The following is a 27,201-nucleotide window of genomic DNA, read 5'->3' on the forward strand; positions in this document are numbered from 1 at the left end:
ATTCGCTCGTCTTCCAGTTCACCCTTGGAAGGCCGGGATTACAGATGTCCACCACCACACCGAACGTGCGTCATCAGGATTGCGCGGCATTTATCTGATGAGGCATCTCCCCTGCCCTTCTTTTTCTTTTCTTTCCTTTCTTTCTGGTTTTGCTGTTATTGTTTTTTGTGGTTTTTTTTTTTTTTTTTTTTTTTTTTTGTCCAGACAGTGTTTCTCTGTGTAGCTCTGGCTGTCCTGGAACTCACTCTCTACACCAGGCTGGTCTCGAACTCCACCTGCTCTCCTGCCTTTCTTTAAATGAAACGCCTCCCAGGCTGGCACTGAACTCACTGTAGCCCAGGATGACTTTGAATTTGTCATCCTCCCATCTTTCCCTCCTAAGTACCGGGATTGCAGGAGTGTGCCTCTGGGTTAATGTGGTACTGAGGATGGAACCCAATGCGGATGGTAAGTGAGCCCCGACCCCTGAGCCCCATATTCATAACCTCGATCTGTCTTTATGCATATTAGTGTTACATAGTTAACAAATTGTTATAGACACTAGATTTACTGTCATACAAAAATACACATAATATCTTGTCACAAGAAAAACTTTTTAGAAGGAATCCTAATTTGAAGAAAAGTGTATGTGTGGTGTGAACCACCCCCCCCACCAAAAAAAAAACGGCTGAATGAATATACTACAAAGTGTTAATAGTATTTATTTTTGGCAAGAGACAATCTTTACTTTCTCTTTAGAATTCCCAAGTTTTCTATAATCAATTTATATTAGCAATAAAAGCCCTTCTCCAGCCGGGCGGTGGTGGTGCACGCCTTTAATCCCAGCACTCGGGAGGCAGAGCCAGGCGGATCTCTGTGAGTTCGAGGCCAGCCTGGGCTACCAAGTGAGTTCCAGGAAAGGTGCAAAACTACACAGAGAAACCCTGTCTCGAAAAAAAAAAAAAAAAAAAAAGCCCTTCTCCAGAGGTAATGGTGCGCACCTGTAATCCTAGCATTTAAGGATCAGGGCCAGGAGGATCAGGAGTTCAAGGGTATCCTCTATTAACATAGAAGTTCGAGGCCAGCCTAGGCTGCATGTGACCTTGTCTCATAGAAAGGCTCAGCTGAGCTGGGCTTGGTGGCTGCACGTCTTTGATCCCAGCACTTTGGGGTTTTGTTTTTTTTTTAAACTGAGGCTTGAACCCAGGGCCTCAAGCAAGTTCTCTACCACTTAATCACACTCCTAGCCCTCTGGCCCTTTTTTATTTAATTTATTTAATTTTATTTTATGTGCATCAGTCCCCTGGAGCTGGAGTTACAGACAGTTGTGAGCTGCCATGTGGGTGCTGGGAATTGAACCCGGGTCCTCTGGTAGAGTAACCAGTGCTCTTAACCGCTGAGCCATCTCTCCAGCCCCTTTATTTATTTTTTCTTAAGTTTGACAATTTTGGGGTTAGGGATTTAGCTCAGTGGTAGAGCGCTTGCCTAGCAAGCACAAGGCCCTGGGTTCGGTCCTCAGCTCTGAGGGGGTTAAAAAAGAGGTAACTGACACTTTTATTAGTATTTAAAGGAAAAATCCTCAGGGCAGGCAAGCTGTAAATCTTTTTTTTTTTTTATTCATTTTACATACCAACCACAGATCCCCCTCTCATCCCTCCTCCCACTCCCCCCACCTTCCCCCCCATCCCCTCCTCCAACAGGGTAACTTCTCTTAGCAAGTGTCTGACTTGTGGGGTACTCTGTGGTCAGGAGCAGAGAGAGGCCTTGGAACCAGACACTCCCAGACTCCCAGCTTAGAATCCTGGACCTGACGCTCCCTGGTCTGTCACCCCTGGCAACATAGAGGAAACCTTGGGTTCATCCCCCAGCACTTCTGTAACTCCTGCACTCAGGAGGCTGAGGCAGGAGGATTTCCAGAGTTAGGGGTCAGCCTGGGCCACATACAGTGAGTTCCAGGCTATACAGTGAGACCGTGTCTAATAAACAAACCAAGAAACAAAAGAGGAAACAAGTAAAAATTTTTAAATGGATGTAAATTTTCCAGTGTAACTCCACTGCTTTAAAAACCTCTCACTTTATCACAACATTGACTTCCAAATTTAACCACAAAAGCCTCCCAGGTCCGCAGAACTCTCTGATACAGTGGACTTCCTCTCTTGTACACTCCCCCACCCCCCCCTCCCCCAAACTCCAGCAGTCTGGACCTTGTACTTCCCTGCCTTTGAGTCCTGGACAAGCTGTTTCTTTGGATTATAATGACCTTTCCCTCCCGGGCTGCTAAAGTCCAATCTGCCCTTTGACCCCCCCTGACCTTTATCACTGTCACCGCAGAGAGCTTTCCTCTAGTTTGGATTGTCCTGTCGCTTTGGTGGCACTGTTCTAAGGGCCCTTGGGGTGTTGTAATAACAACTCATTGCGCACGTTATAACCTATATGAATGTCTTATGCTCCTCTTCATTTCTCTGGCGTTCTTTCTTCTCTTGTCATTGTGAAGCCCTGGAATTTAGTGTGTGGATCAGGTTGGCCTTGAATTCAGAGCTCGACCTGCCTCTGTCTTCCACGTGCTGAGATTAAAGGCACATCTAGGCCACCAAGCCTGGTCCTCTTTGTTTACTCTAGCTGCTAGTGAATACAAAGGTGATTTTTAACTTTTTTGTGACACATCTATTGCATTGTTTGATATTTAATCTCCTCCCCCCCCCCCCCAGACAGGGTTTCTCTGTGTAACAGTCCTGGCTGTACTAGAACTCACTCTGTAGACCAGGCTGGCCTTGAACTCAGAGATCTGCCTGGCTCTGCCTCCCAAGTGCTGGGATTAAAGGCGTGAGCCACCACTGCCGCTGGCTGTTTGATATTCAATTTAAAACGTATGTCTAGGAGATAGAGAGATGGCTCACAGGTTAAGATCACCCAATGATTTTTAAAGGATCTGGGTTCCATCCCAGCACCTGCATGGTGGCTCATAATTGCCTGTAAGTTCCAGTTCCAGTGTATCCTATGCCCCCTTCTGGCCTCCTCAGGCACCTGAACGCATGTGCTACACATACAGACAACCTGGCACACACATATACACATAGGAACAAAATATTTAAAAAATGGGTCTATAAAAAGACATTGAGTTAGCATAAACAAAAACCAAAAATGAAAACCAACAAACAAGTAAAAATAAATAAACATGTCTAGAATTCCCTTCTCTCCTCAGACTATCATGCTCTCCCACACTGGCCTTAGGGGCACGAAGCAAAACATACCCTCACATTGTCACTTTTGTGGGTCAAAAGCAGCTGCTGTCAGGCTGGAGATATGGCTCAGAGGTTAAGAGCACCGACTGCTCTTCCAGAGGTCCTGAGTTCAATTCCCAGCACCTACATGGTGGCTCACAGCCATCTGTAATGAGATCTGGCACCCTCTTCTATATACATAATAAATAAATAAATCTTTAAAAAAGACAAGCAGTTGCTGTCAGCAATTGCACAGGGCTGTTTCATTTGGGTTGGTTCCCAGCCTGACAACCTGGGCCAGTGTCTTTACAAACCTTTGCTTTAACTGCTTTTCTACTTGGCTTTTTGGTGTGTGGAATGCTGTCGTTTATAAGCTTGTAAATGCATTTATGGGTCATTTCATGTATCTCGTTAGAAATCTTTACAGACAGCAACATTAGGCTTCTTTTTCAGAGCTGGGGAGTGAACCCAGGGCCTTACATGTGCTGGGCAAATGCTGCTACTGAACTCTGGGGGTTCTCTTTTAATTAAAAATAATAATAAAAAAATTTAGAAATATTTTTATGTGCATGGGCATTTTGCCTGAATGCATATATGTATGTGCACCATGTGCATGCCTGGTGCCCATCGAGGTCAGAAGAGGGCATCAGATCTACTGGGACTGGAGTTACAGATGGTTGTGAGCCACCCTGTGGGTGCTGGGGGTGGAACCCAGGTCCTCTGCAAGAGCAACAACTGCTCTTAACTAATGAGCCAACTCTTCATCCCTTAAATTTTTTAAAAAACATTTATTTATGCTTTATCTGCATGTACACCTTTATGCCAGAAGAGGGCATCAGATCCCACTACAGATGGTTATGAAACCACCATGTAGTTGCTGGGAATTGAACTCAGGACCTCTGGAAGAAGCAGCCAGTGCTCTTAACCTCTGAGCCACCTCTCCAACCCTAAAAGTTGTTTTTAAAAACAGCTTTATTTATTATTATGTGTATGAGCATTTGCTGACATGTCTGTCTGTCTGCATATCACGTGCCTCTCTGGTACTTAAGGAAGACAGAAGAAGGTGTTGGATCTCCCGGAACTGAAGTTACAGGTGGCTGTGAGCCACCATACAGTGCTGGAAATTGAACCTGGGTCCTCTGCAAAAGCACCAAGTGCTCTTAACGGCTAAGCCACCTCTCCAGTCTCTCAGCCCTTGGTGTTTTGAAACAAGGCCTCATTGTATAGCCGAGGCTGGTTCTGAGGCCTATATGTAGCCTAGGCTGGCCTAGAAACTCCAAATTCTGGCATAACAGCATGCCCCACAATGGCTTTCTAAATGATGTCCTATGTGTAGCAACAAAGATGCTTTGGAGGTTAAAATAGTTGCGTGTCCAGGCTGCAGCTTTTCCCCTCGGCCCCCAGCACTGGTTTCTTCTTTGTATACTTGGTGCCCAAAGCATCTGGTCCTTGGGATTTATAGGCACCAATGGCTTTAGGGAACAGTTTTTCTCCCTCTCAAGTTCAGCATCTAAAGGCATTTCTTTAACACCCCAGAGAGAAAATAGTAACCGAGAAAATCAATAGTCCTAACCCAAGCAGAATGGATTTGGGAGAGGTTTTCTCTACAGACCCCTACCTGTCTTTTTTTTTTTTTTTTTTTTTTTTTGGTTTTTCGAGACAGGGTTTCTCTGTGTAGCTTTGTGTCTTTCCTGGAACTCGCTTTGGAGACCAGGCTGGCCTCGAACTCACAGAGATCCGCCTGGCTCTGCCTCCCAAGTGCTGGGATTAAAGGCGTGCGCCACCACCGCCCGGCTCCTACCTGTCTTTTAAAAAGAGTGGCCAAATAAACCTCATATCTTTTTCTTTCAACTTTATTAAGAAACAAAAGTTGAAAAAAAACAAAAAACAAACAAACAAAAAAAGTTGGGAGTGATGGTATAACCATGATTTCAGCACTGAGGCAGGATCACGCTCATAATTCTGGGGCAAACTGGGCTACACAGAGACAGTCTTTAAAAAGGAGGGACTTAAGGAAGGAAAGGAATGTAAAAACTCTCACAGGTAGACAGTAAGTTCCAGGGGCTGGAGAGATGGCTCAGTGGCTAAGAGGACTGACTGCTCTTCCAGAGGACCTGGGTTTGGTTCCCAGCATGGCAGCTCACAACCCTCCATAACTCCAGGGATCTGCTTCGCTCTTCTGACTTTTGTAGACACTGCATCTGTGTGATGGACAGACAGACATGCAAACACTCATATACATAAAATAAAAATTAAAAAAAAACAAAAAAGAAAAATGTTCTGACCTATAAATATTATATGGCCACAAGTCATCTTCATCACAGTAGATGGATTTATACATTACATTTGGAAGGGTCAAAGAACATGTGTCTTCTTCAATGATTAGACCGAAAGAGAGTTTTTGTTTTGGTTTGGTTCAGAATGTGTCACCCATGTCATAACTGATAGTCACACTGGTTACCATCTGCAGATGAGAAAGCTGAAGCTAGACACAGGAAAAAAAAATCCCCTTTCTTTTTGCTAGGCTGCATGGTACAAGCCTACAAGCCTGCCTTGCCGATTTTTTTTCTGGAAAACCTATTTTTTCTGGAACTGAGGCAGGAGAATCATAAACGTAAGGCTTCCCTGTGCTACTAAGTAAGTTCAAGGCCAACCTGGGCAATTTAGTGAGATCCTATCTCAAAACATTTAATTTTTTTTTTGTTTTGTTTTTAGAGACAGGGTTTCTCTGTGTAGTTTTGCGCCTTTCCTGGGACTCACTTGGTAGGCCAGGTTTTTAAAAAAATTGGTTTTATGTGTATGGATGTTTTGACTGCATGTATGTCTGTGCATCACGCCACATGCAAGCCTGGTGCCTTCGGCAGCCAGAAGAGGGCATCAGAGTCTTCGGGTCTGGGTTATGAGCCACCATGTAGGTGCTGGGAACCCAATCTGGGTCCTCTGCAAGAGCAGCTATGCTTTTAACCACTGAACCATCTCTCCAGTCCCATTTCAAAAGAAAAAGCAGAAAGAGAGCTGAGCTAGGGTTACCACTGAGTGGTGGAACTCCTGCTCTTGGCTTCAGTACTAAAAACCACGAAAACAAAAATGAAGACAGGCTTACACATGCTCACAGGAAGGCAAACGGCAGTAGTGCTATGACATTGCGCGCATGGGACCCCGAGGGTACCCACTCGTGCAGGGAAACGTGCTGGCATGACGGGCAGATGCAGCGGCGGGCGGCGGGCGAGACATGCCTTGCGGGCATGCTGCAGTGGGCTGTAGGCATTCGTTCACAACCCCGGCGCTGCATGCGCAGGGAAATGAGTTTATGATAGTGGGAGATAAAGAGAAAGAAAGGTGTGTGCACCTCACCGCGGCGAAGGGGGAAGAGCGGGAGAGAGAGAGGGGAAGGGGAGGGTTTTTTCCTTAAAATGAGGCTTTTCCGTCAGGACGCAGGGCGGTGCCAAGGGGCGGGGTGTCAAGGGGCGGGTCAGAATATTAACAAGTAGGGCCAAGACTGTGCAGCGGTTTCCTTCAGGGGTCCCCCTGGGAGACGAGGGGACATGGTGTTCTTTACCAAGGATCCTGGTGAAGCTTGCCGTCGTGGTGAAAGGGTAGATCTGACAGTCCAGCCGAGTGGTAGCACCCCAGAACGCCTCCCTCCCTCCTCCTCCTCCCTGTGGAGCCCCGGGGACCTGGACCTGTTGCCCTGAGGGCCTGAGGGCATGCCTTGGTTAGTGTTCTATCGCTGTGAGGAGACACTGTGAGCAAGGCGGCTTACAGAATACATCTAACTGGGGGCTTGCTTACGGTCGGTCTCAGAGGACGGTTCCCATCATTGCGGTGGGAACTGCGGTGCGCGGAGCAGTGGCTGAGAACTTACCTCTGATGTGCAAGCTGGAGGTGGAGAGAGAGCGAGAGAGAGACTGGGCGGGGTGTGAACTTTGGGAACCTCAAAGCCCACCCTCAGTGACACACCTCCGCTAACAAGGCCACACCTCCCAATCCTTCCTAAACTAAGCCCGCCAACTTCGGACTAAGCATCCAATGTGAGAGTCTAGGGAGGCCACTCTCTAGACCTCCGCAGGGCATCAGGCTTGCTCACCTCACTTTGACCTTCCCAGGTGCCTGACCAGGAACTGAGCTGTCCTTACTGATCGGCCCCTCCCACCTCCCTGCAGGCAGCAGATTCCGTCTGTGGCTTCTCTCCTTTCACTGTCTGTCACTCCCCTCCACTCTAGGGTCCCCATCTCCTGTGTCATCTACTCCATTGATTTCTAATTACCTAATTAATATTCCAGGGCCTCTGCCTTAGAAAACGCCAAGTGACTTTCCATATCCAGGGGGGCAGTTACTATCGAGCATGCTCTCCTCCTTCTTCAAGGATCTCAACACGGCTCCCTGCACCCTCCTAAGAGTTCAGACTCCTTAGCACAGCTCCCAGGCCCTGCTTGCACTGGCCTGCTGCTCAGCTCCTGGCAGCCGCCGGGAAGTCGGGTGGGGCGTGGGGGCACCGTCTTACCCTTCCCTCCCTCAGTCCCTGAAGAGAACCCTCCTCCCACCCCTCCTCCTTTTTCTCCCGACACCCCTTCCCAGAGGCAGGCTCTGGGGACGACAGTCTTTTCCTCTGTGCCCAGCACTCTGACCCACTCACTGCCCGTGACTGTGACCCTTACTTAGTTTGCGTCCGCTAACCATTTTGCACCCAGTCTACCACCTGGCGCGCAGGAGCCGCTTGATCCACGAGTAAATGTTTAAACGCGATAAGCGGAGTAAGTAATGAAGAGGTGAGTCTAACCCTGACCTTGCTCCCGACTAGTGCGTGCTCCGCTCCTCCATCAACACTTGCTCTGGGCCTGTGCCCAGATATCACACCGGACCCCATAAATATGGACAGTTGCCGGGCGGCGGTGGCGCGCGCCTTTAATCCCAGCACTCGGGGAGGCAGCGCCAGGCGGATCTCTGTGAGTTCGAGCGAGATCCAGGACAGCCAAAGATACACAGAGGAACCCTGTCTGGAAAAACCAACCAACCAACCAAATAAATAAATAATAAAAATAGATAAAAATGAATGAATGAATGAATAAACAAATGAATGAAGAAATAAATATATACAGTTATCACATGTTAGAAACAGAAGAAAACAGCAGAACCAAGCTCACAGCAAAGTGGGGCTCTGAGTTCTGGTCCCTTACACCGTCTTCTCCATGTCCCCCCAGCTGTCACTTTCTCCAGGGGACCAGGATGTAGCTAAGAGTGCCGCCATTGTTTGTTTGCTGAGCTGAGGTCAAACCCAGGGGTGTAAGTAGCATGCCAGGTGAGCACCTTACCTGATTGTGTTTAACAGGTTAAAATTGTATGTGCTTACGGGTATTTTTTTTTTTTTAATATGTCAAAACCAAACGTGAACAGTTCAGTCCTCAATTCTGTAGCTGATTCTTCTTCCGGGAAGCAGAGCGGTTAGTAGCCAAAAGATCTCTTCAACACTGCTGTCAGTGTTGGGACTGAGACACTGTTGAGTGCTGTGGAGCCCTGGCCCAGGTCCCACCCGTCTCAGGCCCCTGCCTCAAGGGAGTTTAGTGTGAGACAAATGAGAGACCAACTCCATGTTGCAATGAGCGGACGGCCTGGGAAAAACATGTAAACACACCTAGAAGAGGAGGAGTTTGAGCTCCCACGTGGGAAGCATAAGAGGCATCCTGGGATGTGCTGGGCACAGCGATCCAGGGCTGCTGCTGTCACTAGCCGGTGGGGGCATCAGCAGGGGTCAACAGGCAACGGACAGGAAGTAGTTTGAGAACACTGTGGAACTTGAGAACACAGCACGGCTGGAACCAAGGGCAGCATTCTGTCGGAGAGTCAGCAAATGTCTACACAGCCGCCCCGGAGCTGGAGTTAGAGGCGGTTGGTGGGTGCCTGATGTGTGGGTTGGGATCCGAACTCCGGTTCTCTGCAGTAGCAGTTGACACTTGGAATTTCTCCAGGCCCTAAACGTATTATCAAGGTAAGCCAGTGACATTGTGTAGTATAACTCAGAAAGCTTGAGACTGACCTTGGAAAGCAGCCATGGTCTGGCACTGAATGGCCTGCGAGAGGCAAGGTGTTGTGGCCTGAAGACCTGCCCACCCAAACTCGCTTGGGTTTCTTCCTCCGAGCGTCCAGTCCCTTGGAACTCAAGTGACTCATGGCCAGCCTTACTTGCGGCATTCTTTCCACACTGACTCTCCAGGCCAATTCCAGTCACTTGAGGAATGCTGAGGGCCATGGAATTCTCCGGCACTTGGACAAAGAAAGCAGCTGCCTGTGGAAGTGGTGTGGGCCCTGGGAAATCCCAGGGCCCTCTCCCATTGTCATCCTCAAGCTACGAATGCCCAGGAAGGCTAGGTGTGGGAACTCCCTCAAGCACACCCTTGAGGCCTGCTAGAACCCAGCCGAGGTTCCCCTGACCCCTTGGACGGCCAGGCAGCGTGCACTTGTTGGAGGCCTCCTGGAGGAGGGGCCGGGGGCTTGAACCCTTCTTTCCCCCACAGAGAGGAGGGCAGCCCCAGACAACAGTCAGGACAGGATGCTTATTTGACCGGACCTCCAGAGAACGCAGCAGTGAGAGCAAATTTGAGCTTTGGTGTTCTTGGAATGCAGCGGGAGGTAAGGGAGGGGGAGGGGGATGCACCGTATGCTTTAAAGAGCACAGTTATATATACTGGGAGTGGTGGCACACACTTTTGATCCCAGAACTCTGGAGGCAGAGGCAGGCAGATCTCTGTGAGTTGGAGGCCAGCCTGGTCTACGTAGAGAGTTTCAGGCTAGCAAGGACTACACAGGGAGACCCTGTCTCTAAGCAAGCAAAGAAACACAGTTACTAGAAGAAAAGGAAGCTTCTTTAGTGCTAAGGGAGGGGATACTAGTGTTTTCTGAAGAAGCTAACCCTGTCACCCTGTTCTTTATGCGAGTGTTTTGTGCTTTGGACTTTTTATTTTTATTTTTTATTTTTTTTTTTTTTGGTTTTTCGAGACAGGGTTTCTCTGTGTAGCTTTGCGCCTTTCCTGGAACTCACTTGGTAGTCCAGGCTGGCCTCGAACTCACAGAGATCCGCCTGGCTCTGCCTCCCGAGTGCTGGGATTAAAGGCGTGCGCCACCACCGCCCGGCCTGCTTTGGACTTTTTAAACAGGATTTTGCCATCCTCCTGCCTCAGCTCTCTGAGTGTCAATGTTTGTTGCTTTACAACTTTAAATGTCCATCTCTTCTTACTGTACAACTGAGGCGATTATATCCCTTGGTGGAGTTTTTGGTGTCAGGAAATTATGGGCCATTCACTCTTTGCTGTTGGTTTCTTTGAGAGGGCCCTGACCTGATCTCAAATTTCCCCATCCTCCTGCCTCAGTTATCCCGCCCCCCCCCCCCCCCCCCGAGTTCTGGGTTTTCAGGTGTGTGTCACCACACTTGTGTCTTTAGTTGGAGAGGTTTTATCTGCTGTGCTGAAGATCTTTCTGGAGGAAGAATGCTGAATCGTCAAATGCTGAGCCTGCACTCTGTGTGTGTGTGTGTGTGTGTGTGTGTGTGTGTGTGTGTCTTTCTCGAGACAAGGATTCTCTATGTAACAGTCTTAAATTACAAGGCAGTCAACAGGAAGGAAAGATTATGTTTTTTATGCTTTTCTGCTATCATTTATTGGCGGACACTTGCTGAAGACAATATTTTCAAAGAAGGTTCAACCTTTTGTGTGGTTCCTTCAGGCTACTCGGATTCTTTAAGCTATTAACTTACGCTCATGTGCATATGTGTGCGGCTGTGCACATGGGGGATGTGGGGGGTAGTGGGGGGAATCGGGAAGTTTTTCATCATTAGAAAAGTAGGTGCCCTGGGCAGTGGTGGCGCACGCCTTTAATCCCAGCACTCGGGAGGCAGAGACAGGTGGATCTCTGATTTTGAGGCCAGCCTGGTCTACAGAGTGAGCTCCAGGAAAGGCTCCAAAGCTACACAGAGAAACCCTGTCTTGAAAAACAAAACAAAACAAAAGTAGGTGCATTTCAAACACTGTTATACATTAATGGTTCTTTTTTTAATGTTTGTGGGTATTTTTACCCACATGTATGTCTGTGCACCATGTGAAAATCGAACCTGGGTCGTCTCCCCGAAAGAACAGTCAGTGCTCTTAACTTCTAAGGCATCTCTCCATTTCTTCCCTCCCTCCATCCCTCCCTTCCTTTTTATTTATTTATTTATTTATTTATTTATTTATTTATTTATTTATTTATTTATTTTCAGAGCTGACGACCGAACCCAGGACCTTGTGCTTGCTAGTCAAGCACTCTACCACTGAGCTAAATCCCCAACCCCCCTTCCTTTTCTTAAAGAGACAGAATCTCACTATGTAGCTCTGTAGACCAGGCTGGCCTCGAACTCAGAGATCTGCCCGCCTCTGCCTCCTGATTGTGGACGACAGTTTATATTCGCACCCCCAGCTCATTATCGGTGTTGGTTTACTGTTTTGGATCATTTGGTCCTCATTTTTGTTCCTGCTTTTGTTATCATCATAGCAATGCTGGTCCACATTTTGATGCTGGAGTTAATAATATCCAAATTAGAAAGTAGAAAATAATGCTAATAAACATTTTAAAGTGTTTCATCTTTTATTGCTTTGATATTTTATCAGTTAGATATAATGAATAGTGTCCATCTTGCACACCATTTGGTATGTAAACCTGGTTTATACATTCATGGAGACAAACAGTATCTGTGGTTGGGTCCAAAAAAGGTTATGAAACAAGACTTTGGCAAAAACATTCTGTGTTTGATTTAAATTATTGTTTTGTAGGCAAATTTGATTAGGGGAAAAAAAAGTGTTTCTTTTCTAAGTGAGGCCCCTCCATTGAGTCAATAACGAATTTGTTTGAAAATAATTCACGGCTTCTAGAACTCCAGAGAGTATAATTTTTTCCCTTTAATTAGTAGCTTAGATTTTTTTTTAAAAAGCCAATGCCAAATGCAATGTGAGCTCAAGTTTTTCAGATCATCTCTAAACTTAGAACCCGTGATTTTCAAGTGGGTTCTAAATTTGGCAAAATACCTCCCCCTCGCCACGGTAGCTAGCGCTTTCCCATTCTTAAGAGTTTGTTTGTTTCATTTTCTGAGCAAGAAACACTTTTTCTTTATTTTTAAATAATTGTTTCTATTTCCCCTCTGGTGAGTACCAAATGCCACAAAACCTCTTTATCAATGCAAGCAACAGAGCAGCTTCTTGAAAGGAAAGGCGGATGTGGACGGAAAAAGTCATTCGCTTTTCTCTTCCCTTTTTGGGAGGGTCCCCCCACACACACAGTCTCACTAATTAGCCCCCAGAAAGAGGGTCCAGGGAGATGGCTCAGTACATAAGCACTTCACCAACTGAGTTCAGATCCCCAGCACACATGGAAGAGCTGGGCGAGCGGCACGTGTCTACAATCCAGCGCTGGAGAGGTGGATACAAGAAGCTCTCTGAGCTTACTGGTCACAGCCTGCCTGAATCACTGAGCTCCAGGTATAGTGAGAGACCCTGTCTAAAAACATAGCTGGACTGATGGAGGAAGGCATTGATAACAACCTCTGGCCCCCCCTAAGCATATATACACAGGTACAACCCACATGAACATGTGGGCATAACACAGATACACACACCGATCTCATACACACACACATCTGTCACACACATACCCATCACACATGCACACATACCACACTCACACATACATCCATATCACACACACACACACACACACACACACACACACACACACACACCACACATACCCTTCACACACACCTATCACACACATACATCTCTCTCTCTCTCTCTCTCCCTCTCTCTCTCTCTCTCTCTCTCTCTCTCTCTCTCTCTCTCACACACACACACACACACACACACACACACACACACACACACACTATCCCCCCCAACCCCCCCACTCATCCTCCCAGAAAGAACTGGTGTCCAAATTTGATGGTGGTGAATAGGCTTGAGTGAAGGTAGATACCTCTCTCTGGACTGGGTGGTGGTGGTGCACACCTTTAATCCCAGCACTCAGGAGAGAGAGGCACGTGGATCTCTGAGTTCAAGCCTGGTCTGCAGAGTGAGTTCCAGGAAAGCTGGGCTACACAGAAAAACCCTGTCTCAGAAAAGACAAAAAAAAGTAAAGATTGCATTTCACATAGATTCCTCATAAAAGAAATTGCACAGTCCTTGTCCGTTTGTAATAAGCAGTCTGCAGCGTTCACCCCTGTTGTAGCGCCTGTCAGAATCACATTCCTTTTATGGCTGAATACTTCCTCTTTAAGTACATGTCACGTCCAGTTTACCCACTGTGCTGGTTAACGTTGACGGCGACAACATTGACGTGACAGGATGTAGAATCACCATGGGGACGAACCTGTGGCGTGTGTGAGGGGTTCCCTGGATGAGGTAACCTGGGTGGGAAGCCTCACCCTGAGCGGCACCACTGGGCTGGGGTCCTGGACTGACTGCCGAGAGTGTGCTGAGCGGCGGCGCCATTCAGTACAGGGGCTTCCTGACTGTGGACACAATGTGACAGGTATCCCGTTCCTGCTGCGGATTCCTGCCACACTGGACTGTGGAAGTGTAAGCTAAGACAGGGTTTCTCTGTGTATCCCTGGCAGTCCTGGATCTCGCTCTGTAGACCATGCTGGCCTTGAACTCAGAGATCCACCTGCCTCTGCGGGCTGGGATCAAAGGCGTGTGCCACCACCGCCTGGTGCTTCCTTCTTTCTTTTTTTTTTTCTTTTTTTTTTTTTTTTTTGGTTTTTCGAGACAGGGTTTCTCTTGTAGCTTTGCGCCTTTCCTGGGACTCGCTTGGTAGCCCAGGCTGGCCTCGAACTCACAGAGATCCGCCTGGCTCTGCCTCCCGAGTGCTGGGATTAAAGGCGTGCGCCACCACCGCCCGGCACTTCCTTCTTTCTTAAATGTTAGGTATTTGGTCACAGAAATGAGAAAATTAGCTAAATACACCCATTTATATACCGATGGATAACCATTAACTTATGATGTCTAATACCTTGTTTTGATTCTAGCCTGGTTCAGTCCCTCACCACTTTTCTCTTCTTCTCCCTCTCCTCCTTCTCTCTTTTTTTTTTTGAGGGTGGGGTGGGAGATGGGGCAGGTCGTTCGAGGCAGGGTTTCTCTGTGTAACAGCTCTGGCTATCCTGGAACTCACTTTGTAGAACAGGCTGGCCTCTCTTTTTGAGGCAAGTTCCCTAGCCCAGGCTGGTCTTCCACTTGCTATGTAGCCAAGGATGACCTTGAACTCCTTATCTCCCGTCTTCACCTGCCTGGTGCTGGTATCACAGGTGTATGCTGTCACACTCAGTTTACTGTGGTAGTGGGGCTCTAACGCAGGGGTACGTGCATCCAGGGGAACACTCTATAACTGAACAACCCCCCCAAGACCCATGTTCGTGTCCCCATTTTCTCTTGCCTGGATTTTTTTGTTGCTCCTATAGTTGTGAAGATTAAAACCCAGGGCCACATGTGCGTTAGGCAAGTGCTCTTGCTCTGAACTCCATCCCGCCCACGCCTGGATCACTTCTGTGGACGATACTAACTGGCTGCCGTGGTTTCCTCTCAGACACCTTCTAGTTTACCGCCGGCATCCTTTTCCCAAAGTAACAATCCACTCCTCCTCCACCCCGCCCAGGGTTCAAAGACCTCTGTGTACAGTTTCAGCCTAATACAGGAGCAAGCTTCGAATGCGGTTTTGTGCTCTGGTCCTTCTCCCATGCCACTCTGAATGGGATGTTCCTCATCTTAGACAGCTGCTGGTCATTTGCCCCCACTGGTCTGGGTTCTGATCTCTGGAGCAAATTAAAACACTCCCCTCACGCATGTGACAGACATCCCACTACATTCCTGAAGGTGACCTTCACACCTTCTCATCTGGTGTCCCTCCAGTAGCTTGGTGCCATTGGTCATGGTCATCGTTGACACCAAACACTGTCATCCTCCGATCCATCCCAAGGCACCAGGGAATGCTGCCTCTTTGCTCAGTTGCTCTACAACCTGCTAGGCCTTCCTAGCTTCAAAGCAGACGCGCTCGAACCCGGAAGTCAACTCTGACATCTACTTCACTCTTTAAAGTAAATTCTCATGACACCATCGGGCACCTGAAGGAGTGGGCCAAGAAGGGCCCGAAGCTAAACAGCACATGCTCTTCAGCGATGTGCCTGCCGGTTCAGTGGCCCTCATTCCTGCTGGGAGCGACGGGCCACACACACCACACCTCCCCTCAGGCTTCCCTATCAATTGTTCCCTGAAGGCTCTAATTCTAAAGAAGTAACAGGCTTCACATCAGGGACTCAGAGTGGGACACTGGGCCACCTCCCGCACTGTTACCTCCGCCTCTGACACCTGTGGGCACTTAGCTGGCGATTACAAGCAGAAAGTCTTGGCAGTGGCCAGAGACCACACATCCGGAGAATGCATGTATCTAAACACCCTGCCGCCCAGATCCGGCAGAGTGGGCCACAAGCGAGGCTCCGGCTGAACCATCTGCTCAGCACCCTCTTTTGAGACAGGGCCTCACTAGGTAGCCCCAGGTAACCTCAAACTTGCTATCCCCCTGCCTCAGCCTTTGAAGTGCTTAGATTATGGGCAGGTACCACATGTCAGGGTCTTTATTTTCATTAAAATGAAAAAAAAATGCCAATATATATTCTTGTAAGGCCAATTTGGGATTTTGTTGGGCAAATCTGATAGTCTTTACAAGTTGTCCTTACGTGCTTAAAAAAAAAGGATTTCTTTTTAATTATGTGAATATGTGTTTGTCAGTGTGGGTATCCTTGGAGTCCAGACGAGGGTGGTGGATCCCCTGGGGCTGGAGTTACAGGTGATTGGTTGTGAGCCACCCAAGGTGGGTGTGGGGACTTAACCACTGAGCTGTCTTTCCAACCCCCACACATCCGCCCAGTCCAGAGAGAGGTGTCTACCTTCACTCAAGCCTATTCACCACCATCAAATTTGGACACCAGTTCTTTCTGGGAGGATGAGTGGGGGGTGGGAGTGGGGGATAGTGTGTGTGTGTGTGTGTGTGTGTGTGTGTGTGTGTGTGTGTGTGTGTGTGTGTGTGTGTGTGGTGTGAGTGAAGGGTATGTGTGTGGTGTGTGTGTGTGTGTGTGTGTGTGTGTGTGTGTGTGTGTGTGTGATGTGTATATGTGAGAGATATATGTATGTGTGTGTGTGGTGTGTGTGAAGGGTATGTGTGTGTGGTGTGTGTGTGTGTAGGATGTGTGTGTGTGAGCTTGTACCATGGGGCAATACAGGGGTCAGAGGACAACTTTGGGGTCGGTTCTCTCCTTCCGCCTTTACACAAGCTAGAGCATTGAACTCAGGTTGCCAGGCTTGTACAGGAAGTGTCTTTATCTGCTGTCCCGTCTCACTGGCCCGGTCTCCCATACCCTTTCTTGTTCCCGCTGGAATCTGGGAAGAATGGATGGAACTGTAGGAAGTGAGCGCTGCTGGGGGGTTGGAGAGTGCTGGGCTAGCTTTCCTCCATAATGTCGCCATTTACTCTGCCTAAGTCTAGTTATGGAGGATGCTATAGTTTGGTTCTTCAGCATCCGCCAAGATCCACGTAGTATAAGCTTGCTCCCTGGGATGATGTTATTAGGAGGTGGAGCCTAGATGGAGGCTGTTGGGTTGTGTGGTTGGTGGCACCACCCTCCTCCTGACACGAGGTGGGGCCTGCCTTGCCACTAGCCCCTGTGAATGGGTATTCAGTGGAGGAACGGAAAGCTGATTAACAAGGGGGCTGTGAGGATTCTCACCCAAATCCCACAAATCAAGGAAGGACTCAGTAAATGATGCTTTGCCCGGGAAGTGGGGTCTGAAATCACTGCAGTGCCACTAACCGTACCTGAATGATAGGGTGCACAGGTCTGACACGGGTCTGCTGTACCCCTGATGTCCAGACTGGGCCACTGGGCACAGGAAGTGACCCGGCCACAAGTCCAACAGTCTCGGCTCCCGCTCATCCTTTCCATTTCTCCTTTTCTTGTTTCACACTAAGTTTCTCTGTATCCCTGTCTTGCAGGCAGCCTCAATATCTGACTCAAGGCTGACCTTTCCAAGACCATGACCATTGCCCAAACCATGCTGTTCTCACACAGACACCAAGTGTGAGAGACAACCCTTCACTGGTTGCTGCTTCCCTACTCCGCAAAAACCAGAGCAGCCACACTTGGATTTCTTAGCACGGTGAGACCAAAAGGAAACCTCGGAAGGTCACTCCATTGGTTGCATTCGTGTCCTTTGCTTTTCTGGTGTTCTGATTAACACCATGACCAAAAGCAAGATGGGGAGGAAAGGCTTGATTGTCCCAGAGAATCAGGGCTCAAGCAGGAAATGAAGCAGAGACCGTGGAGGTGTGCTGCGGACTGGCTTGCTCCCAGGCTAGCTTCTTATCCAGGTCCCCCTACCAAGTGGATGGCACCGCCCACAGTGGACTGGGCCTTCCTCCATCAATTAGTTATCAAGGAAATGCTGCATGGACAAGTCGAGCCCATAGGCCAGTCTGCTCTGGGCAATTCTTCAGTTGAGGTTTCCTCTTCCCCAGGCGACTAGGTTTGTATCAGGTTGACAACTGAAGTTACATATGACAATTACCTCTAATAATTTTGCAATGACCTGCTCTGGACAGTTCTGAAAGCTGTGTTGCTGAGTTCACTTAGACAAACACAAAGATCAACAACAACAACAGAGTAAACTGTGTCCCCAGCCACAGTGACTTGGTTAAGGCAAATTTAAAACTCACCTGCCAATCATCTGAAATGCCCTTGAGTATTTCATTGAGACACAACTTGATGAGGATATTCTAATAAAGGAATGGACAGCTGGAGGACCACAGGCTGAGCGTGAAAATCATCACCAACACCAAAACTAAAGAGCCGTGGCCCTAATCACATACTTGAAATGAAATACATGTATGGAAACTTGGACTCAGAGGTGTTTCGGTATTCCATGCGTTTGCATGGCTTCGAAGTTTCCAACCTAGGGCTGGAACCATCTGCCAACATCAGATCATTAAAGGGCTCACCATGGTCTCCAAAAGGTTTTTGTGAACGCTTGCCTTAGAAGGAAGGCAAGATTAACATCAAGATGTTTTTGTTTGTTTTGGTTTTTCGAGACAGGGTTTCTCTGTGTAGCTTTTGCGTCTTTCCTGGATCTCATTCTGTAGACCAGGCTGGCCTTGAACTCACAAAGATCCACCTGCCTCTGCCTCCTGAGTGCTGGGATTAAAGGCGTGCGCCACCACCGCCCGGCAACATCAAGATGTTTTAGGGCTGGTAAAGATGGTTCAGCTTGTGAAAGCCCTTGCTGTGCAGACATGAGTCTGATTCCTGGATCCCATGGTAGAAGGAGCAGGGAGGAAGACTCTCAAATATTTTTTTTTTAATTTTTTTTTTATTCATTATGTATACAGTATTCTGCTTGCATGTGTCCCTGCAGGCCAGAAGAGGGCACCAGATCTCATTACAAGTGGTTGTGAGCCACCATGTGGTTGCTGGGAATTGAACTCAGGACCTCTGGAAGAGCAGTCAGTGCTCTTAACCACTGAGCCATCTCTCCAGCCCAAGACTCTCAAATATTGACCTCTGACCCCCACATATGTGCTGTGGCACAGGCACACATATCATACACAGGCACAATTACACTAAATAAAACTGAAAGTTTTGAAAAGATGCTTTATAAATTTATAAGTGTATTAAATAATAATAGTAAATAATTTCCAATCACACACACACAAATATATATATATAATGTCAGATATTATAAATAATAATCACGTTTAGTGACCAGATTCAACCATTAATATGAGTAACACTAATAAGCATTTCAGATATGAATCAACACGTATTTACCTTCATGGGCACACAACAGTAACAGGCAAAAGGAACTGGGCAGCGGGGTGTTCAAACACAGATTTTTAACTAGGGTTGCAAACCGCCAATACACTGACCTCCATCACTGTCTAGGAAGAATTTCAGCCAGGTAATTTAAAGCTGGTGATAAACACAAGCCGAGCTGTTACTGAACACGGTGCTTCAGTTCCAATACCTCATTTTCACATATAAGAAAAAGGAGCCACTGTCCACGCTTTATAACAGACTGATTAGAAGATAGACTGTGGAAACTCCTTTTATAGCCAAATTCTGCAGCCAAATTCTGCAGCCAAAAATCGGATTCGGAGCTTGCATCTTGAAAGCCAGGATCCATTCAGAGTGTTCCAAGAATAGTTCTCAAATTGCTGGAAAGTATCGCTTCCGTACGCTATCTGTACGCTCTCCCCGCAATGGATTTTCAAACCGAGAGGAAGGTTTGAGTCAGCCTTGTAGAAACCAATCAAGTTATTTCTTCCTTCATTTGTTTGTCATAGTCACAAAAATACAATCGACTTATTTCTTTTATAAATGTTCCTTAGGTCCTGCTTCCGGCAGGCACTGGTCCTAGTCATGAGATCCTAACCATAAATGAAACAGATCAAAAATACAGTGTAAGCTGCGTGGGGCCCGGTCAGCTAGAGAAACGCGCAGACTGAAACAAGCTTGCTTTCCTGTTCTTCTTTCACGTGTGGACGTGGTGCGTGCGTGTGTGTGTGTGTGTGTGTGTGTGTGTGTGTGTGTGTGTGTGTGTGCATGCTATGGCCGGAAGACAACCGCAGGGGTTGATCCCGGCTTCCCACCCTGACACAGGGTCTCTGCCATTTATCTGCTGCCTATGCCAGCCCCCGGGATTCTCCTGTCTCTGACCTGCCATGTCGCCTGAGGAGCACTGAGATTCCAGCCATGGTAGCTTTAGGTAGGTCCTGGGAAGCTGTGTTTGTGCAGCACACCCACTGAGTGATCTCCCTCAGCTCTTCCCTTTAAGAATGGCTACTATGTGTCGGTGAGGGCGCGCGTGCCAGGGTGTGTGCCTGCAGGTTTGGGGGCAATTCTGTGGAACTGGGTCTCTCCTTTCACTTTTGTGGGGCTCCAGGGTTGATCTCGGGTCACCAGGCTTGTGCAGCACGCGTCTTTACCCATTGAACCATCTTGCCATCCCCCATTTTTTTTTTTTTTTTTTTTTTTTTTTGGTTTTTCGAGACAGGGTTTCTCTGTGTAGCTTTGCGCCTTTTCCTGGAACTCACTTGGTAGCCCAGGCTGGCCTCGAACTCACAGAGATCCGCCTGCCTCTGCCTCCCAAGTGCTGGGATTAAAGGCGTGCGCCACCACCGCCCGGCTCCATCCCCCATTTTTTAAGGAGAGTCTTACTGTGTAACCCAGGCTAACCTCAAACTTGTGGTCCTCCTGCCGCTGCCTCCCAAGCTTTGGGGTTACAGCTGTGTCCCATCATGATCATTCAGGGCTGTTCTCCTGAAGGTCACTTCCTCACCTTAGGTATCTATGAATGGAAAAAGAACAAAAAAAAAAAAAAAAATAATGAGCACATGGCTGCTCCCAGGTATGGTTGAGGAGAAGGTTTACTGTTGACACGTGGGAGAAGCATAGGCAGAGGAATCTGGAAGAGTCCAGACTGAACCAGAGGATGAGAGAAGGAGTTGGGGAGAAGAGAGAGAGGGGGAGAGAGAGGAACCAGAAGACCAAGAGGCCAAGAGACCATGTAGTCAAAAAGGCTGGGTTATACAGGAAGGAGAAGCTGGGGAAGAAATGAAGCTCCGGGGCTGGAGGGGTTGAGGGTGGGGCGGGGTAAAGTGCTGAGAAGCGCAGGGACTCCAACAGGTATTGGTGCTGCTGAGAGAGACTGGCGGCCGGCCGGCCGGCCGGAGTCCACTTTGGTATGTGAAAGAGGCACCCAGCTACCTGTTTGTCCTGAGTTTGAGAACTAACAACCTCCTTGTTCCTGTTAACAACGCGATTTTCTTTTAGATGTTTCCTGACTCTTTATACAGACTACCTTCGATAGGATCATAAAAACAGCTTATGTGATGTACAAACTGTCCACACAGCTCTGCATCTTATCAAACTCATTTGCATAAGATGTGCAGTTCTATCCCTTTCACTTTCGGTTGGTCCTGAACCTCCCTGAAACGGCTCTCCCTGGCAGCAGAACAAAGATTTTTTGATTCCTTCCGAAAAGGGGAGCAATTTGTCCTTAGCAAGAGCACTCTACAGGGGGCCAGTTAGGCAGTTTATGGTAATCTTTTGACTTCAAAAGGCAAAAGAAGTTTTAGGGTAGACTTACAGCAAGCCTCAAGAGTTCACAGATCAACCAGGGGAACACCAGTAGAGAAAATACTTAAAATCCAGCCAGGTGTGGCGCGCATGTCTGTGATCCCAGCATTTGGGAGGCTGAGGTGGGATTTGTGAGCTCAAGGCCAGTCTGGGCTATCCAAGGAAACCCTGACTCAAAAAGAGGGGAAAAATAAAACACACGGAGACACACGCTTCGAAAGAGGATTCCCGGAGTGTCTTCCAACATCAACGGCTCCATGGCCTTTGCTAGTGCCAGACACGACACTGGACACTGGAAACATGTAGTAATTCTTTTGCTCTTCACAACTCTGTGAGAGGTTTACCATGACTGTGCCCATTTTACAGACAGAAAGAATAAGGTCCAGAAGTTAGGGAGTCTGTCCAGGAGAGGGATGTGGTGAAAGCTGGTGGGGTTGGGCTTTATATCCAGAGAGACACAATTTAGAGTACACTCTCTCCTGTTTGATGGGGTGGGGGTGAGTGGAGGAGAAGGAGTCGCGAGGAAATTAGTGCAAAATTAGGTTAAACGCAGGAGTCGTGGAAAGCTTAGCGCAGGGCTCAGTGGTTATGAGCGCTGGTTGCTTGTCCTGGCTAGGGTCACTATTGCTGTGAAGAAACACCGTGACCAAAAGCAAGCTGGGGAGGACGGGGTTTGTTTGGCTTACACCTCCACATTGTAGACCATCACTGCAGGAAATAGGACAGAACTCAAAGCAGGGCAGGAACCTGGAGGCAGGAGCTGATGCAGCGGCCATGGAGGGGTGCTGCTCACTGGCTTGTTCATCGTGGCTTGCTCAGAACTCCCTTTGTAGACCAGGCTGACCTTGAACTCACAGAGATCCACCTGCCTCTGCCTCCTGAGTGCTGGGATTAAAGGCATGCACCACCACCACCCAGCTCAGCCTGCTTTCTTATAGAACCCAGGACCACCAGCCCAGGGATGGCACCACCCACAATGGGCTGGGCCCTCCTCCATCAATCACTAATGGAGAAAATGCCCTCCAGCCCGGTCTTATGGAGGCATCTTCTCACCTGAGGCTCCCTCCTCTCTGATGACTCTAGCTCTTGTCAAGTTGACATAAAACCAGCCAGCACACTGCTCTTCCAGAGAACCTGGGCAGGATTTCCGGTAACCACATGTTGGCTCACAAACACCTATGGCTCCGGTTCTGGGGGACCCAGCACAGTCTTCTGGTCTCTAGGGAGACTGATACACACGGTGCACAAACGTGCAAGCAGGTAAAACACCCATGCACATAGAGTAAGATAAAACAATGAAATGAAATGAAAGCTGGGAATAACGGTGCGTGAAGTAAGCATATGACAAGAACGCACTTGCCTGTAATAAATCCTGTCCTGGCCTGTGCCTCACCGTCTTCCTGCCTCAGCCTCCCAGTTGCCAGGAGTACAGGTGTGGCACCTGATTTAATTAACTAACTTCATTTGGGGCTGCGATTCTTTTTTTTAAAAAAAGATTTATTTATTATGCATATGGTGTTCTGCCTGCATGTATCCCTGCACATCAGGAGAGGGCACTAGATCTCATTACAGATGGTTGTGAGCCACCATATGGTTGCTGGGAATTGAACTCAGGACCTCTGGAAAAGCAGCCAATGCTCTTCACCTCTGAGCCATCTCTCCAGCCCCCAGGGGCTGTGATTCTTTAGGGTAATTAATCCACCTTGCTCTTTGAGGAGCTTCCTACATGCTGTGGTCCAGCACGACCTGAGGCTGTGTGTGAGTTCGGAGGACTTGCGGCAGGGAGGCCATGGTGAAGGTGCCCTGCACACTGAGGCTTTGGAGGCCCAGCAGGAAACCAGCATGGTAGAGAGTGAAAGCAGGAGGTGGGGGAGAAGGCCATGGGGAGCTTCAAGTTAGAAGCAGCAGGGCAAAGAGGATCAGGAGGAATCCTATATCTCCAGCATGGCAGGCCTGAAGGAAAGGGCAGTTAGAACAGCGTTGTCAAGAGCCCTGCCCCAGCCAGGGACCAAGACCCTGCCCAGAACATCTGCCCTTCTGGCTGCATACTGGTTTATCTTGACTCACGGAGTTGGGTGCTTTCCCATCACCCCGTGACCTGGCTCAGAATCATCTTTTACATCGGAAGTTTGCTTTTTCTGCTTAACATTATTCAGCATCTTCTCTAGCAATCCCATAGCTACTTCTTTTCAAAATGCCAGAGATGCATGAATAAGCTAGGAACCTGGCCCCTGCCCCCAAAAGGATTCTTGGATACAGGATGCCCAAGGGGGATCATTTACAGATAGGATGATGTGAGTTGGAGGCCAGGAACTCTGGGCTACAGAGTGAGTTCCAGGAAAATCTCCAAAGCTACACAGAGAAACCCTGTCACAAACAAACAAACAAACAAACAAACAAAGCCTAGGAAGGGAAATACCAAATACCGGTCGAAGACTGGAGAGGAGGGAGAGGAGGAAAAGCCTGACCCAGACGTGTGTGTAAAATCATTCTTGCTTTCTTTCACTGTGGCAAATAATTGTATGTATTTCATTAACTGGCAAAAGTGAGGCTGAAAACTCAACAGCTTTTAAAAAATACACCACCCCCACCCCTACATGCTAGAGCTCAAACCCAGGTCTTCTCAACCGGTACCCAAGAGCTGTACCCCAGTCCCAAACACCTTATTTCATTTTCCCAGCTTTTTCTTATGGAAAACTACAAACAGATGTAAATGCAGAGAGGGAGTCACACTCCGGTGTGGTGACACCTCCAGACCTGGTTTCCTGGCTCCCAACCTCCCGCTGCTCAGAAAGATCTGTGGTCACCCCTCGAGGACAGTGCTCCGGCTTAGCGGGCATTCACTCCCCTCCCCTCTTCTCCCTTCCTCCCTCTTCCCGGGAAGCCTGAGAACATCAAGGAGGCAGACTTGAGAGAAGGGAAAGGCACCCACAGACAAGCCAGTGGACTGAGCAGAGGGAGAGAGGGAAGGAAGGGGAGGGGAAGGCAGGGGAGGGGAGGGCAGGACAGGGTAGGGCAGGGGAGGGGAGGGCAGGACAGGGGAAGGCAGGGCAGGGGAAGGCAGGGGAGGGGAGAGCAGGGGAGGGGAAGGCAGGGCAGGGGAGGGCAGGGGAGGCTCCTGGTGGCCCAGCCTCTTGGTTGGCAACAGGGTTTAGGGTCTTATAGGTCTTTAGGGCTGGGGTGGCTGGGTAGAATCCCTTGAGGACCGGAATAGGATCAGAGAAAGTGTCTGATCTTTCATCTTTGTGCAAATGCTGCAGGGCTGCAGGGGTGCAGCCTCCGACTCGCCCAGGTGCTAACCTGAGGGGTGCAGGGCTGCACCACATACCAGAGGGGAGCTCGGCATATACTTCAGTGTAGAAAAATGTCCCGTAAAAACACCCAGCTAATAGGGTTTTTCAGCTCCATGATCATCTGATGGGACCATGGCCTACGTGTGGTCCATCATCGCGACATGACAGGTTTCTACCGTTAACTGATCGACTGAGCCCTTGTCTATCAGCAATGCCTCCTCCCCATCTACAGTCACATCCCTCTCACTTCATTTCCTCCAATGTCACATGAAGATGCTTTTCTCTTGTCCCCACTGCCTGGTGCGTCACCTCCCTCCACTTTTCCCTGTTTCGTCTGGTTTGGTTTGGTTTTTTTCGAGACAGGGTCTCACTGTGTAGCTCTGGCTGTCTTGGAATTCACTTTGTAGACCAGGCTGGCCTCGAACTCAGAGATCCACCTGCCTCGACCTCCCGAGTGCCCGGCTCACTTCCCTCCATTTTTCATGGCTGTCCTGCCTCACATGGGTCCTTTCCCTGAAGGACACCTAAGCATTGGCCATCCCCACACGACAGCCTCTCAGCCTCCACCCCAGGGCTCCTCTGCTCGAGGGACGCTTAGGCTTTGACTAGGGCCTTACCTGTGGGAGGCTTTGTGTGCAGGGCAGACTCTCTGCTGATCAGCTGCTCCTCAGGATCCCTGGCATCTGTTTAGGGTGCACGCTGCCATCACGAGAGCTTATTTTTCTGTGCACAGGCTCTTGGGGATCCACACAGGATGGAGGTCAGAAGATGTGTCCAGGAAAACATGGGTCACACGAGATTAACGGAGGAACTCGAGTCTATTAGGAAGCGTCCCCTAAACTAGTGGCTACACACACTGTTCTCCAGGGACGTCACGTTTGACCTGAAAGTTCAAGTTCTTTAGATCCACGGAGGCCCTTCTGTAAATAAGTACCGGCTCCAATTCTGCCACTCGCAACGTGCACCCCAAGTCTCACAGTCACAGGGATGCCTCTGCACCCCCTGCTGAGTTCTGGGGCTTTTCAACACCTAATTGAAAGGCCACTTCCTGCCCATCTAAGCCTCTGTTTCAGCATCACTGCCTGTTGTAAGTGAGCCTTGGGCTACAGCAGTCAGATGGTACAGGACCCTACACAGGCATTCGGGGTGACACTGGACCCCGATGTTGTCTTCTCAGCTAGTTTGGAGGAGTCCAGGAAGCAGACACTGTTTCTCCATCCATACACCATCAGCAATCAACACGGTACGTGTTCGATGACTGACTGACTGATGGAGGAGATAAAGTCCTTTTTATTCCCATCCCTACAGAAACACAAATGTACGGATTCTTCACAGCCATCGCAGTCTGTGTACTACAGTTTGAAATTTTGAGTCCTTGAGAATTAAACTACCCCACTTTACTTTGCTGACAAGAATAAGCCAATCTCTAGTACCGGAAGAGTCTTCGGCCTTGAGTTTCACCTCTGAGAGGGGCCGCCTTTTCACACCACCGACAGACCTGTGCGTCCAAGCCATCAGTTGACTCGCGGCAGAAAACTCCATCGGAGGGTGCGCGCACAGCACGGCGTGGACATCCATCCCTGCCATCCCCGCACTCCGGAGGCAGACAGAGAGCAAGTGTTCCTTAACCCACGCCCAACAAGGGGGAAGAAGGCACCGCCTTTTGCAGGGTGCGCTGGCGCACGCCTTTGATTCCCACCCCACCGGCAGAGGCAGGAGGATCTCGGTGAGTTCAAGGCCTGCCCGGTCTACAGAGTGAGTCTGCGAACAACCAGAGCTACACAGCCAGGACCAGTCTCCAAAAGACAAAAAAAAAGAAAAGAAAGGCATGTTTTACCCCATGGTCACCTTTTACTCCGAATTCTTAGAGTTAAAAATGCGAAAAGGGAGACCTTGAAACTGTCTGTCCCCCACCCCCACCCCCACCTTACAACAGTACTAAATTAAGTCCTCCTCGGCTTTGCTTTGATCCCTTTTCTAAAAGCATTCTGGTTCCTCCTCCACTTTCTTTCATTCTGACAATTAGGGAGTTTCCTAAGCATAGCTAGGAAAAAAAAGGCTTTTTTTTTTTTCCTCACATTTCTCTAAGTTCACCCTTCCCTGCACTTTTCTTTTTCTTTTAGTTTTTTGGGGTGTAGGGATTTTTGGTTTTTTTATGAACTTTGGGCTTTGAACCTTTTTTTTTTTTTTTTTTTTTTTTAAGGTTTCTCACAGAGATCCGCCTGCCTCTGCCTCCCGAGTGCTGGGTCTAATAATTACTACTGATAAATAATATAGAAAATAAATCATGTAAGATAATAAGTAATAGGTTTTCTGCCCTCCCCCCCAATAGTAAGTTTCTCCACTGATGAAGTAAACCAGAGTAAGCCAGATCAAGCTGAACCGAAAAAGCATAACAAAAGATATATTGAGCAAAGCAACTCCTAGTCAGGTTCTCTGGTGCCAGAGAGACGGAGGCCAGAGAAGTCAGTCACACACCTGAACCAAAGCAGGCGGATGTCACAGGCTGTCG

At 48.5% G+C, this 27,201-nt stretch overlaps 1 long non-coding RNA gene across 1 annotated transcript; it reads right to left on the bottom strand.

The window, feature by feature from the left end:
- Nucleotides 1–18,595: 18,595 nt before the first annotated feature.
- On the bottom strand, nucleotides 18,596–26,747 carry LOC128120487 (uncharacterized). Its single transcript, XR_008221880.1, has 3 exons — nucleotides 25,307–26,747; nucleotides 20,494–20,605; nucleotides 18,596–19,685 (listed from the first exon to the last, which is right to left on the bottom strand). It is a non-coding gene; the product is annotated as an uncharacterized LOC128120487 (long non-coding RNA).
- Nucleotides 26,748–27,201: the final 454 nt, after the last annotated feature.

This window comes from Peromyscus californicus, unplaced genomic scaffold (assembly GCF_007827085.1).
Source record: "Peromyscus californicus insignis strain IS unplaced genomic scaffold, ASM782708v3 Scaffold_2__1_contigs__length_46816999, whole genome shotgun sequence".
Taxonomy (NCBI): Eukaryota; Metazoa; Chordata; class Mammalia; order Rodentia; family Cricetidae; genus Peromyscus; species Peromyscus californicus.